We start from the raw sequence: 13,735 nt of genomic DNA, 5'->3' as shown, positions 1-13,735 counted from the left end.
CGTTTTGGGCATATTGGGAATAGAACACGTGAGGAGGACTGGGGCATGGTCTGACAGAAGAATACTTCCAATCCTGGACGATGCACAATATTGGAGTGCTTGAGTACTAAGGAAGATGTAGTCTAACCTCTGGTAAGAGGAGTGTGCAGAAGAGAAATAGGTATAGTCTTTCTCATTTGAATGCATAGCCCTCCAGACATCTATAAGACCCTGTTGAGAAAGTGCTTTTTTAATCTTATAAAGCGATATTTTTGACATGGCTGAGGATCCTGTGGAAGAATCAAGGCTAGGGACTAATGCGACATTAAAATCACCCCCCAGGATTACAATGCCTTCAGCAAAAGATTCAAGATTTTTTATATTTTCTAGGATCCATGTGGTTTGTGCAGTGTTAGGCACGTATATATTGCAGAAGGTGAATAGTTGGGGACCTATTAACCCTTTCACAAAGACATATCTACCATCCCTGTCCACCAAGGTGTCTTGAAGAATAAACGGTGTGTTTTTATGTATGGCTATACTGACTCCTTTTGTGGCTGTGGATGGAGAGGTGCTATGAAACCATTGGTTGTACAGTAAGTGAGAAAGTTTTGGAACGTGTTTAGTGTGGAAGTGGGTTTCTTGTAATAAAGCTACTTGCACTTTCAACTTATGCAAGTAACGACATATCTGGCTTCTTTTAGAGGGTGCATTTAAGCCTCTAATGTTGTATGAACAAATCTGTAAGTTAGCCATATACTTTTACCCCTACTTCATGAACCAACAACCATACCTGTATCCTGTACCAATAATGCACGCAACAATAGGAGGGGGGGAGGAGGGGATGAGGATAAAAGAGGGAGGACCTAAAACAAAAAAAAGAAAAACAGTAGTAATGGTTAGTTACATTTAGGCATATAACTTGGCGTCTCCACATATGAGACGTTTGAACTCGGGAGCTAGTCTATATCGGGTGGACCGAGTCCCCATTTGAGCTAGCTATTGTGAGGAGCATAGAAACTGAACAGATAACCTGAGAGGTAACAATGACGGCAGAAAAGGGTGACTAGCTGCGAATACTTGCATTTAAATCTTTCGCCACTAGGTGTCACCATTTGCCTATAAATCTTTACCACAACTTTTAACCAGTGAATCACTGTGCATCTTAAACATATAAAATCTGTTGAAGAGACAGTAAACCTTGAGGAGAGTGAAAATGGAAGTGGCCTTCCAACTCAATAAACACTTAGTTTAAACAAGAGAAGGAGGAGAGACAGGAATAATGATACTGCAGGAACTACAATTATCAAAACATGTCAGGAACCAGAGATGAAGTCCCATTTTACATTCAACAGGAGGTAATGTGCTCTGGTGTTCTTATGTCTCCAGAAAGACAATATTTAGACGGTTATTCAACTCCGTCCTATGTTGATCCGACCTCAGACGGGTGGTCGACTCTGGGCTTTCTTTGATTTCTGTCTCCTACTTGAGCCTTCTTGCCAAGAGTCCCTTACAGGTAGTGGAGGTAGTGAAGCCAGATTTTGTGCAGGGCACCAGTCCTGAACATCCAGATCTTTAATGTCCAGAACATCACACACCCTCTGTAAATCAGCATGTGATCAGATAACTTGTTTTCTGATCGGCGTGTTGATCAGTAATCCGAAAGGATGCAGCCATCTATATGTCAGCTTTTTTTGCTGCAAAATATCTAGTAGAGGTTTCAGGTGCCGTCTCTTCCTGAGAGTCATGGGCGACAAGTCCTGGTACAGTGTGACAACAGAACCTTCTATGTCCGCCGTTTTATTATTTCTCGCTGCTGCAAGGATCTGTTCTTTTACTATAAAGTTAGTCATGCGGCAAATGACATCCCTGGGAGGATCTTGTGGCTTTGGGATTGGTCTCAGTGCCCTGTGGACTCTGTCCATCTCTAGTTTTTCAGGAGGACATTCTGGTACAAGGCGGGAAAAAAACAGCTCCACCTCTTGTTTCAGGGACTCCATAGAGACAGATTCAGGGACTCCTTTGAGCCTTATATTATTTCTTCTGCCCCTGTTATCTTGATCCTCGACTAGGGCATACAAATAGTTAACGTGGGCCTGTGCATTGTCCATACTGCTTGCCACATGTTCCCCATGTTCAATGAGGGATTGTTGTCCAGATTCTAGTGCATCGACTCTGGCACTAAGCTGGTGCATATCCTGCTTTATCTCAGATAAGTCCTGTCTGAGTGGCTCTAACGCATCATGCAGGAGGTCTCTCATAAAGACTCTGGACAGAGGTAAGTCGTCTGTAGCTGCTGTCTCCTCTGTGTCGCTATCTCTCTCCCCCTCTGAGTCATCATCTTTACCTGCAGTCAGAGCCGCTCGGCGTGCGGTCGCCATCTTGGATTCAGATCTTACTTCAGTTTTCCTCACGAATCTGTCCAAATCGCTTTGGTTTGAAGCGGTCTTCAGCTTCCCAGGTGTTTCTTTGGGTTTATCCTTGTTAATCTTCCCCATTTTGTGCTTTGAAAATCGCTGTAATAAGCTCAAAGAGGCTCGGTCAGCAGCAGAGCTCTTCACTCAGCCTGCATCCGGCTCGGCTGCTAGACTCCGCCCCCTTTCCCTGGTTTTGGAAGAAGCTTGATGTAAGATACATTATCCTTGTCCGGGACTACCTTGCCCTTAAGTACGTCGTTGTACAATTTCAGCATTACTGGGGATACCTGTGAGATTAGTATTTTGTAGTATTCCCCCAAAAATCCATCCGGTCCAGGGGCTTTAGCATTTTTTAGGCCCTTGATGACCATTTGGAGTTCCTCTATGGATACTTCAGCATTTAATTTCTGAAGTTGTAATTTTACCCGATCTAACAGGGTATCAATTATTGGTGATGAGAAGTTATCCTCATATAAGGTTTTGTAATACTGACCTAATATCTCATTTATACCCGCCGGGTCAATAACCACCTCCCCCTTGTTGTTTTTGATGCTAGATATAAATTGGGGCGCTCTCTGACCTTTAGCTAGGTTTGCTAACATGCGACCCGCTTTGTTACCATACCTGTACAACTTGGTCTCAAATTGCGTTTGTCTGAGAGCCTCCCTTTCCCTTTCACTTATTTCAAATGCCTGGCGTGACTCAATTCGCCTTATTTTCCGCATTAGGGGCTTCCGTAAATTGTCTGTACGTTTGTCTCACTCTAGCACTCGCTTGTTCCAGCAACTGCTGACATGCTTTCTTTCTACTGAATACATATCCCATAATGCGCCCTCTCAATACCACCTTAGACGTGTGCCAAAACAGTTCCGGATCATCTAAATGGACCTGATTATCTTCCTTGTACTCTTCCCACCAACCTACTAGTTTATTTTTAAAATCCTCATTATCTATTAAGCTTGAAGGGAACCTCCATAAATAATCTGTCCCTTTCAAAAACGAGTCCCTCATAACTAGGGTCACTGGAGCATGATCCGATATGGCTATGTCCCCTATATCAGCATGCTCCACTAAGCCTGATAAGGTGACCTGAGTGAGTATACAATCGATACGTGACCATGAGTCTCTGGCGTGAGAGTAAAACGTGAACTCCCTATCATCTGGATGATACTGCCGCCAGGGATCCATCAATCCCACCGATTCCATCATAGGTCCCAAGACTGCGTCCTGAGCCATGTTAGTTCTAGCCTCCTTTCAATTGGTTCTCCTATCTTCCTTTACCTCTACTACAGAGTTGAAGTCGCCACCCACTATTAGATTAGAAGCCTTGTCTGCGAGTAGATTACCTTCCAATGTCCTAAAAAACTGAGCATTATTAGCGTTTGGGCCATATACATTATAAATAGTGTACTGTACATTTTGGACTTGTATCATTACTTTGACCCACCTCCCTTCATCATCTGCTACAGAACCTAATAAGACAAAATTGAAAGCTTTGTTAAACAATATCAGGACTCCCGCTCTCCGCTCAGAGGAAGCCGATCCAATCACTTGTCCAACCCACAATTTTTTCATTCTCCCAAAATCTCTGGCTAATAGATGAGTCTCCTGAAGCAGAGCTATGTCAGGTTTCATCCTCTTAAGGTGACGTAAGATCATCCACCTCTTTTGCGGCGAGCGTAAGCCCTTCACATTCCAACTAACTATTTTCATACTTCCCTCTACTTTCAATATCTGATATGCCAATGATTAGGATTGCAGCTGGGTGTATACAGGGAGTGCAGAATTATTAGGCAAGTTGTATTTTTGAGGATTAATTTTATTATTGAACAACAACCATGTTCTCAACGAACCCAAAAAACTCATTAATATCAAAGCTGAATATTTTTGGAAGTAGTTTTTAGTTTGTTTTTAGTTTTAGCTATTTTAGGGGGATATCTGTGTGTGCAGGTGACTATTACTGTGCATAATTATTAGGCAACTTAACAAAAAACAAATATATACCCATTTCAATTATTTATTTTTACCAGTGAAACCAATATAACATCTCAACATTCACAAATATACATTTCTGACATTCAAAAACAAAACAAAAACAAATCAGTGACCAATATAGCCACCTTTCTTTGCAAGGACACTCAAAAGCCTGCCATTCATGGATTCTGTCAGTGTTTTGATCTGTTCACCATCAACATTGCGTGCAGCAGCAACCACAGCCTCCCAGACACTGTTCAGAGAGGTGTACTGTTTTCCCTCCTTGTAAATCTCACATTTGATGATGGACCACAGGTTCTCAATGGGGTTCTGATCAGGTGAACAAGGAGGCCATGTCATTAGATTTTCTTCTTTTATACCCTTTCTTGCCAGCCACGCTGTGGAGTACTTGGACGCGTGTGATGGAGCATTGTCCTGCATGAAAATCATGTTTTTCTTGAAGGATGCAGACTTCTTCCTGTACCACTGCTTGAAGAAGGTGTCTTCCAGAAACTGGCAGTAGGACTGGGAGTTGAGCTTGACTCCATCCTCAACCCGAAAAGGCCCCACAAGCTCATCTTTGATGATACCAGCCCAAACCAGTACTCCACCTCCACCTTGCTGGCGTCTGAGTCGGACTGGAGCTCTCTGCCCTTTACCAATCCAGCCACGGGCCCATCCATCTGGCCCATCAAGACTCACTCTCATTTCATCAGTCCATAAAACCTTAGAAAAATCAGTCTTGAGATATTTCTTGGCCCAGTCTTGACGTTTCAGCTTGTGTGTCTTGTTCAGTGGTGGTCGTCTTTCAGCCTTTCTTACCTTGGCCATGTCTCTGAGTATTGCACACCTTGTGCTTTTGGGCACTCCAGTGATGTTGCAGCTCTGAAATATGGCCAAACTGGTGGCAAGTGGCACCTTGGCAGCTGCACGCTTGACTTTTCTCAGTTCATGGGCAGTTATTTTGCGCCTTGGTTTTTCCACACGCTTCTTGCGACCCTGTTGACTATTTTGAATGAAACGCTTGATTGTTCGATGATCAAGCTTCAGAAGCTTTGCAATTTTAAGAGTGCTGCATCCCTCTGCAAGATATCTCACTATTTTTGACTTTTCTGAGCCTGTCAAGTCCTTCTTTTGACCAATTTTGCCAAAGGAAAGGAAGTTGCCTAATAATTATGCACACCGAATATAGGGTGTTGATGTCATTAGACCACACCCCTTCTCATTACAGAGATGCACATCACCTAATATGCTTAATTGGTAGTAGGCTTTCGAGCCTATACAGCTTGGAGTAAGACAACATGAATAAAGAGGATGATGTGGTCAAAATACTCATTTGCCTAATAATTCTGCACGCAGTATATAGCCCCTGGACATATGTTTCTGAGGACAAACATCGGCTGATGCATGAACATAGAAAACATTCTTTACAATACAACATAGATGAAAATAGAAATAAAAATAGAACATTTCCCCCCCCCCCCCCCCCCCTGATCACTAGAATCGTCTCCTAGCACTAATTTCCTACTATAGCACATCAATCTGTACAGTACCCCCTTACTATTTCTCAAGACTTCCCTTTTTTCTGGACTGCCAAGACTAACTGCCTGTCCCCCTCCCTCATAATGGTGCAAACCACAAACCAAGTATTCACATTATTAAGACGGTCATAATGGCAAAACTAGAGGCTTTACACCCACATAACTCTGAACCTATAAAGGTTTCTTCTATTATATTCCCCAATACGCTGGAACTATGCAGGCCGCATGAGTTCTGTAATCAATTTTGACGCAGCCACCTGTAGAAACCGCTTCATCGCGACCATGAGTCCCTTCTTCTGGGGCGAGGATATCGTTTGTCCACCGGAACCAGCTCCCAGTCTCTCCTCCGCCTGTCAGTGGGTGGCGAGCGTCTCCATTCCGGACTCTTTGCTCTGACTTTGTGTAAAATAATAAACTAACATTTTTTATCAGGCTAGGGTTATTTTAGAGGACCATGCAAGGGCAGCACTTGTGTTGAAGTGTCAATTTTTGACAGGTTGAGACGACAATAGCATTTGGGAAGGTTAGGAATCCTCCTTCTCAGCATATTATTATTAGCTTTACAAATAAGGTATATATAGATGTAAGGGATTTTACTTGTTAACCATATATGTCTGTTAGAATGGTAAATTTAGGATACAATGTAACTCAATGGAGGGTCAGACTATAAAGAAAGCTTCATCTTTTACTAGAGCAGAGCATTCTTGCACAGACACCTGTTGCTCTCACACACACACACACAGATTCACACATACGCGTTATTTTGGGGAAATAAGCTTTTTCACTTATTTTAATTGTTTAATTGCTTGCTTGTAACCTTTCAAGACTTATTGCTGTGCTATATTTTTCTCTTTCTAAACTTTGTAACTTTCTTTTTATGAGAATTAAATCCTTCTAATTTTTATCTTTCATCACGAACTTTGCACATTTTGTTAGGCTCCTTCTAAAGCATTTCTTGAAAAATAGAGTAATGCAGGACGTTATTCTACATTGGCGAGCCAGCGGATTTTTGTTGAATTCCTTCAGTTTGTAAAGAGGTGGGCCCAAGAGAGTAATTACTATTATTACAAGCTTCAGGAAAACAACAACGAATCTAAAGAAAGAAGACGTGAGCCATACATCTGTTCAAAGTGTCACTTCCCAGACGTATTACAGACGGAGGCTTGTGAAGAAACTACACAGAGATCCTTCCATTGACTGTGGGAAGAAGACGTAAGAAGGAGACATCAAGGATACGGTACCTGAGTAAGTAATGGAATTTCTTAATTCTTATTCAGATAAAAGTAAATTGGAGTTTAAAGTTGTAAGTAGTCATACTAATGCACAATTATGGGCAAGTTTATATAATCAATGTGAAGAAGAAAACATAAGTATTGACAAAAAGTTGTTGTGTATGGATAAATTGCAGAAGAAGCTCAGGAATGTATTACATATGGTGAAAATATTCAATACATTAGTTCTTGAAGACAGGCAGCCACAGACTCAGACACATAGTATATGTGTGAATAATAAGGACACACATGATACAGACACACAGGAACACATAGAAGAGGATGATTTTAATGATTGTCCAAAGTGTCAAATTTTGGCACAACACATAGAAGATTTGGAAGATCAGATGGAAACTAGGACACAGCTCATATCAAAATTATGCCATCGTACGAAAAAAGTTTCTATTATTACAAAAAGTGGCATAGATACGGGTGCGTCCTACATTCCAGACACTAGTCCAGCTGATGTAAATGAAGACATAGAGACTGAGGAAGTTAAAAGGAGGAAATTACATGACAGGGCAGCCAAGTTAAATTTAAAAATACATGATCAGTTAATAAAAATTTGTAAAGATATCCCAGCTTATACGGATAAGATGGATGCATTTCACAATGCTGATATCTTTGAATCTAATACTGATAAGTTCAATCTAAATAATGAACAGAAAAACAAAGTATTTAAATTATGGCTTCCCTCACATATGGCAAGGAGATTAGAGATCACACCAAGAGTAAATGATGAACGTGAAATAATACATAGTTCCTCAGCAGATCGATTGAGGCAACTACTTTTATTTACTACTGGAGAATCTACTCCTACATTTGAAATCCTTGACATGTTAAAGCCCACTTTACAGGATGATCCATTTGCATTCTTGATAAAATTTGAACAGGCGTATAGAATGGTCATGGAAATTGAGGATGATTCTGAACCCACTGCAATGATAAAGTCATTTGTAAAACGGTTCAAATATCTTGATCCAGTCTCCAGGGAGTTAGCACTAGGAAAGCCTACGTTACAGGAAGCGGCAACATTTATTGATCAAATAAGGAGATCAGTAAAACAAAGTAGTATAAGGGTCAAAGTTGCTGCAGTCCAAAAAAAGGATGAAAATCAGGTAACAAATTCAAATAGTCCTAAATCAAACCCTCCCATGAAAAGAGACCAATATAAACAGAAAGGAAAGGTGTCATTTCAAAGAGGACAAGTTACTTGTTATTATTGTGGAAAAATAGGACATTTAAAATGGCAATGTAGGAAATTCCTAAATGAGTCACAGAATGCAGGGAAAGAAAATGGTTTTGTGCCAACTGCTCCTTCTCCAGAGCAGGATCAGTCACAATCACCATATGCACCTTTAATAAGACAAATTAGAGAATTAACATTGAATAATTCGTACAAGGGGAAATCTTATGGTAATAAAATTGAGGAGACAGCTAGTTTGTTACCTTCCCCATGACTAGGACGAACTATGACCTCTCGTCCTTTGGAATTAGTAGCTCCAGTTTCATTAGATAAGTGTGGAAGACCATTTGTAAGGGGATCCTTACAGGGCAAAGAGGTGACATTTCTCATTGACACAGGAGCTCAATTAAGTGTGACTAATCAGGATTTGCCTCTAACTCCAAATGCACCTGTTTGTACAATTGTTGGTTTTAGTAGGAAAAGCGGCACTAAGGCAACTTTAGCACAGAATGTTAATTTGGAAATACCAGGCTATCTGAAAACTAAAATAGACATTTGGCATAGTACTAATTCTGAAAACATCATAGGAACTGCCCTAATGGAAAAATGGGGTTGGGTCATTGACTTAGGAAATAAGGTGATCTGGAAAGATGTTGATGGATCTAAACCTGTAGTCATTGATCCCACTGAATACAGTCATGTTGGTACTGTTTGCCTAACCGAAGTTGTTTCTTCTGAACATTTGTGGCCAGAAACTGGTGATGATGAAGTTCTAAAAGAAATTGTACAATATACTCCTTCTTTGTGGGCACAATTCAGGAATGATGTGGGCACAATGAAAGATGTATTAGTCAATGTGGAGGGGAGAGACCCTCCTCCCCAAAAGCAGTACAAATTGCCACCTGAATCAATTGGTCCCATGTCTAAAATCATACAGGAATTGCTTGATCAAGGTGTCATTAGAAAAGCTAATTCAGTAACAAACAATCCTTTGTGGTGTACTGTGAAGCCTGATGGTTCATACCGAATGTTATTGGACCTAAGATTGCTGAATAAGTATACCCCAAATGTGGCACCCATTGTTGCAGATACTTATGACATAATGGCACGACTGAATGCTAAGGCAAAGTTTTTCTCTGTTTTAGACATCAGTAATGGTTTTTTCAGCATTTCTCTTGCAAAGAGCTGTCAATACAAATTTGCATTTTGTTTCATGGATGAACAATATGTATTTTGCAGATTACCTCAAGGAGCACATTTATCACCTAGCATATTCCATCAGGCAGTTGCAAAAGTATTGTCCAAATTTTCAAGACCCGATTGTCTGTTGCAATATGTTGATGATATTCTTTTAGCCACTGAGGATAGAGAGTTGCATTTATCTCTCTTAGCAGAATTATTTTCATTGTTGCATGAAGCAGGTTTGAAATTGAGCACCAAGAAAGTCAATCTGTTACAGACTGAAGTGAGTGTTAATCAGTCATGGAAAGAGACAGCCACTTCAAGATAGGATTGAGGCTATTGCTTCTCTTCCCATTCCAACATCACACAAGGCTCTGAGACATTTCTTGGGTCTGGTAAACTTTTCCAGAGAATTCATAGAAGGCTTTGCAGAAAAAGCTAAACCTCTTTATGATCTCTTGAAAAATAATGATGATGACTCTTTTGGACCATGGGAAGAGGAACAACAGAAGGCATTTGAACTTTTAAAGCGAAGTATGCAAAAGTCTCCAGCATTGTCAACAGCTATGACTCAGGCACCTTTTGCTTTGCAGGTTCACTCCTCAGACACGGCTGTGTCAGCTGTACTCTTGCAGTTGCAAGGGGGAGAATGGCGGATTTTGGGCTATTTCTCTAAGCTTCTCACACCTGTGGAAAAAGGGTTTGAAATTTGTGCAAAACATTTGGTGGGTGTTTATTTTGCTGTTAAGGCAACAGAACACATTGTTGGATTTAACAAAATCATTCTGCAGACTCCTCACTCCACACTAAAACTTCTCCTTGAGAAAAACCTCCCAGGTGTGTCAAATCAAAGATTTGCACATTGGTTGTTGTCCTTATCATCAAAACAAATTGAGATTGATCACAAGGCCAAGTATGTACTTCCTCAATTAATGCAGTATGAAGGGAAAACTCATGAATGTTCAGAAACATTTTATGAATCATATCCTAGCTTGTTTAGGAGAGATGCAGAGAACAGTGATGAACCAGTATTTGTTGATGGTTCAAGATTTTGTTCAGGGGGAAAGTATTATACAGGTTATGCTATCTTGTATCCTGAAAGAGGATATGCAGTTCAGCATAGACTGCCAGGACATTATTCAGCTCAGAGAGCAGAGTTAGAAGCAGTCAAGACAGTACTGACAATTGATGAGAAAGAAAACAAGAATCCATTGGTCATTTATAGTGACAGCTCATATGTCGTGAGATCACTGACAGACTATTTGCCAGTGTGGGAAAGGAGAGGATTTGTAGATTCCTCTAACAAGGTCCTGGTTCATAGTGATACACTCAAGGACATATTCAAAATAGCTTCAAAACATCCTAATAGCTATGCTATAGTCAAAGTCCCAGCACATAAGAAAGGCGAACATGAGTTAGTTATTGGAAACAACACTGTAGACACATTGGCTAAGGAAGCAGCTATGACAGGAGAGTTGAAGGAAGAAATTGAATCTTTGAAAGCTTTACCAGTGAGGAAAACAGACACGCATTTTCCTTCTTTTGCAGAAGAACAAGCGAAGGATTCGTCCCTTGCAGCTTCTCAGGTTGATCCAAAACCTCCCTTTGTTTGTGAAAACGGGGTTTTGTGTCATGACTGTCAGGGGGAATTGCGTCCTGTTGTCCCAAAACATTTACAAATGGAATTCACCAAATACAATCATGAGAGTTTAGGTCATTTGGGTCAGGAAAAATTGTTAGGAGTTCTCAAAGAGAAATTTTATTGGGACAAAATGGAGAGGACTGTTCAAGATGTTGTTCAGTCATGTCTCATTTGTGCTCAAGTCAACCCACGACCTAAAGGACAAAAACCTCCACTTTTACGAATTGCACCTGCTGATGGTCCTTGGTCTACATTACAGATAGACTACATTGGTCCTCTACCTTCAGGTAAACATGGACTCAGGTATGCATTAGTGGTGGTGGATGTATTTTCAAAATGGGTAGAGATCTTACCTGTCAGGAAAGATGATGCTCTGTCTACAGCAAGGGCATTGGTAAATCATGTGTTTTGTACTTGGGGGATCCCAAGAATGATTACCTCTGACAGAGGAAGTCATTTTACAGGAAAAATCATGCAAACTGTTTGTACTATTCTAGGAGTACAACAACAGTTCCATGTAGCGTATCACCCACAATCAGCAGGCATTGTGGAAAGAATGAACCGAACAATTAAGACAAGAATTGCAAAAATGTTATTAGATAAAGGAAATACATGGGTTGATGCAGTACCCTTTGTTCTTATGAGTATAAGAGGAACCGTTTCCTCTACAACACAGTATACTCCATTTGAATTAATGACGGGAAGAACAATGCCATTAATATTCCCAAACGAACCATTCTTGTCTACACCTCAAAAAGATGCAATAGCAAGGTCCAAGTGGTTACAGTTATTGCAGGAGAATTTAAGTACAATTCTTCCATATGCTGCATCTAAAATGCAACGCATGATACCACCTCACTCTTCTAAATTTGTAAAAGGTGCTTTTGTAATGATTAAGACCTTCAGGAAGAGTGGACCTTGGGAAAGCAATTGGGAAGGTCCCTTCGAAATAATTGACACTAGGGGACAAGTAATGATTTTGGTTCAAAGAGCACCAAATGCTTCAAAGAATACTCGTAGACAACAAAAACTATGGGTACATGTTGATCAGTGTAAATTGTATGTACCAAAATAATGATACTGCTTTTCTTCACAGGGAATGAAACTCTTCACGTTATACACAATCCACAACAAACAAGGATGTCTTCGGAAAAGCTGTTTCATGATGGGAATGTCATTGTTGATGATGATATTTACAACTGCTACGTTCACAGAATTCCTTGATGATAAAAAGAGTAATCATGACAAAGAGACTTCAATCCTTGCACGTAGAAGAAGAGGATTTTGTCTTGAGGATTTTCTGGAAGAACAAATTCAGGACAATTCCAGAGACATTTCCGGAAGTCTTTGTATGGGTTATGGAGTTAACTGTTGTATTGAAATACACTTCAGACATGATACACACATTGAATTACATGCAACAGCAGGACCCAAACCAAAGTTCACACAATTACAAGGAACATTCATACATGATAATAGAACTGGTTCATGGGAATGTACATCAATAGATGTATTATACTGGAGTATTGTGATAAAAGGAAATGAGCCAGCTACATGGTCCGGAGATCTCACAAATGATAAGATAGCATTAGGAAAAGTGGGAAAATCTCGAGAGGGAATTTGGTTTCAAACCCAGAATTATGTAAAAAGAATGGATTCATAAATTTTTCCCATAACAGGAAAAGTTGATGAAAATTGGGTGGAAAATTGGAGATAGTATGAGACATATAGATTTATGGGTAAGTAAGTGGTTAGGATGTAATAAGAACACATGTATAGCTACCTCATTGATTCCAGTAGCTGGAAGAGAACAAATGGTAGTTCCAGTAACTGTTTTAGGAGTTCCCGTGAGTGAAACACAGTTGATTTTTTATCAATTGCAATATACGGAATTTGCATATGATGGTTCTCATATAGAACAATTGGATCTTTCTTCATGTTTACACTTTGTTTCTAAAATAATCTGTTTACCGGAACAAGATAAGGAGATTTATCATTCTTGTTTCCATAATCAAACTTCTTGCCATGCACGAATTGAGAATGTATACTCAATTCATGATTTGGTAACTCAAGTTGGTCCAAACAAAGTTTGTGTACAAGTGATGTCTGAGAAAGAAAAGGTTGTAGCATTCTTTTCTTCTTGTGTACATCACGAGAATTTAACCAAGGGTTTATATTGTTTGGAAGGAGACTGGAGAGCAATCTCTATGAATTTAGGAAGACTCAATATTTCTTCCATAAATACAACCCAATTGAAAATCCTTCCAATGAAATTTAATCTCACTCAAATTGACAAATTTCCGTGGGATGAGTGGACAAAAGAAATTAAAAAAGATAAAGGTCTTTTAAAAATATTAAGTGAACAAATAAAAGAAGCAGAAATTGCATTTAATCATAAACAAGGACAATTATCAGAAATAGAACATGAATGGAATATCATGTCTGGAACATCTTGGTGGGGAAAATTGAAGAAATCTGTAAATATGTGGTCAAAATCTTCTACACAAACAGCAGTTGAGAATACGTTATCCCATCCTATTATT

Source organism: Bufo bufo, chromosome 4, assembly GCF_905171765.1.
Source record: "Bufo bufo chromosome 4, aBufBuf1.1, whole genome shotgun sequence".
NCBI lineage: Eukaryota > Metazoa > Chordata > Amphibia > Anura > Bufonidae > Bufo > Bufo bufo.
This window is presented reverse-complemented; position numbering follows the sequence as displayed.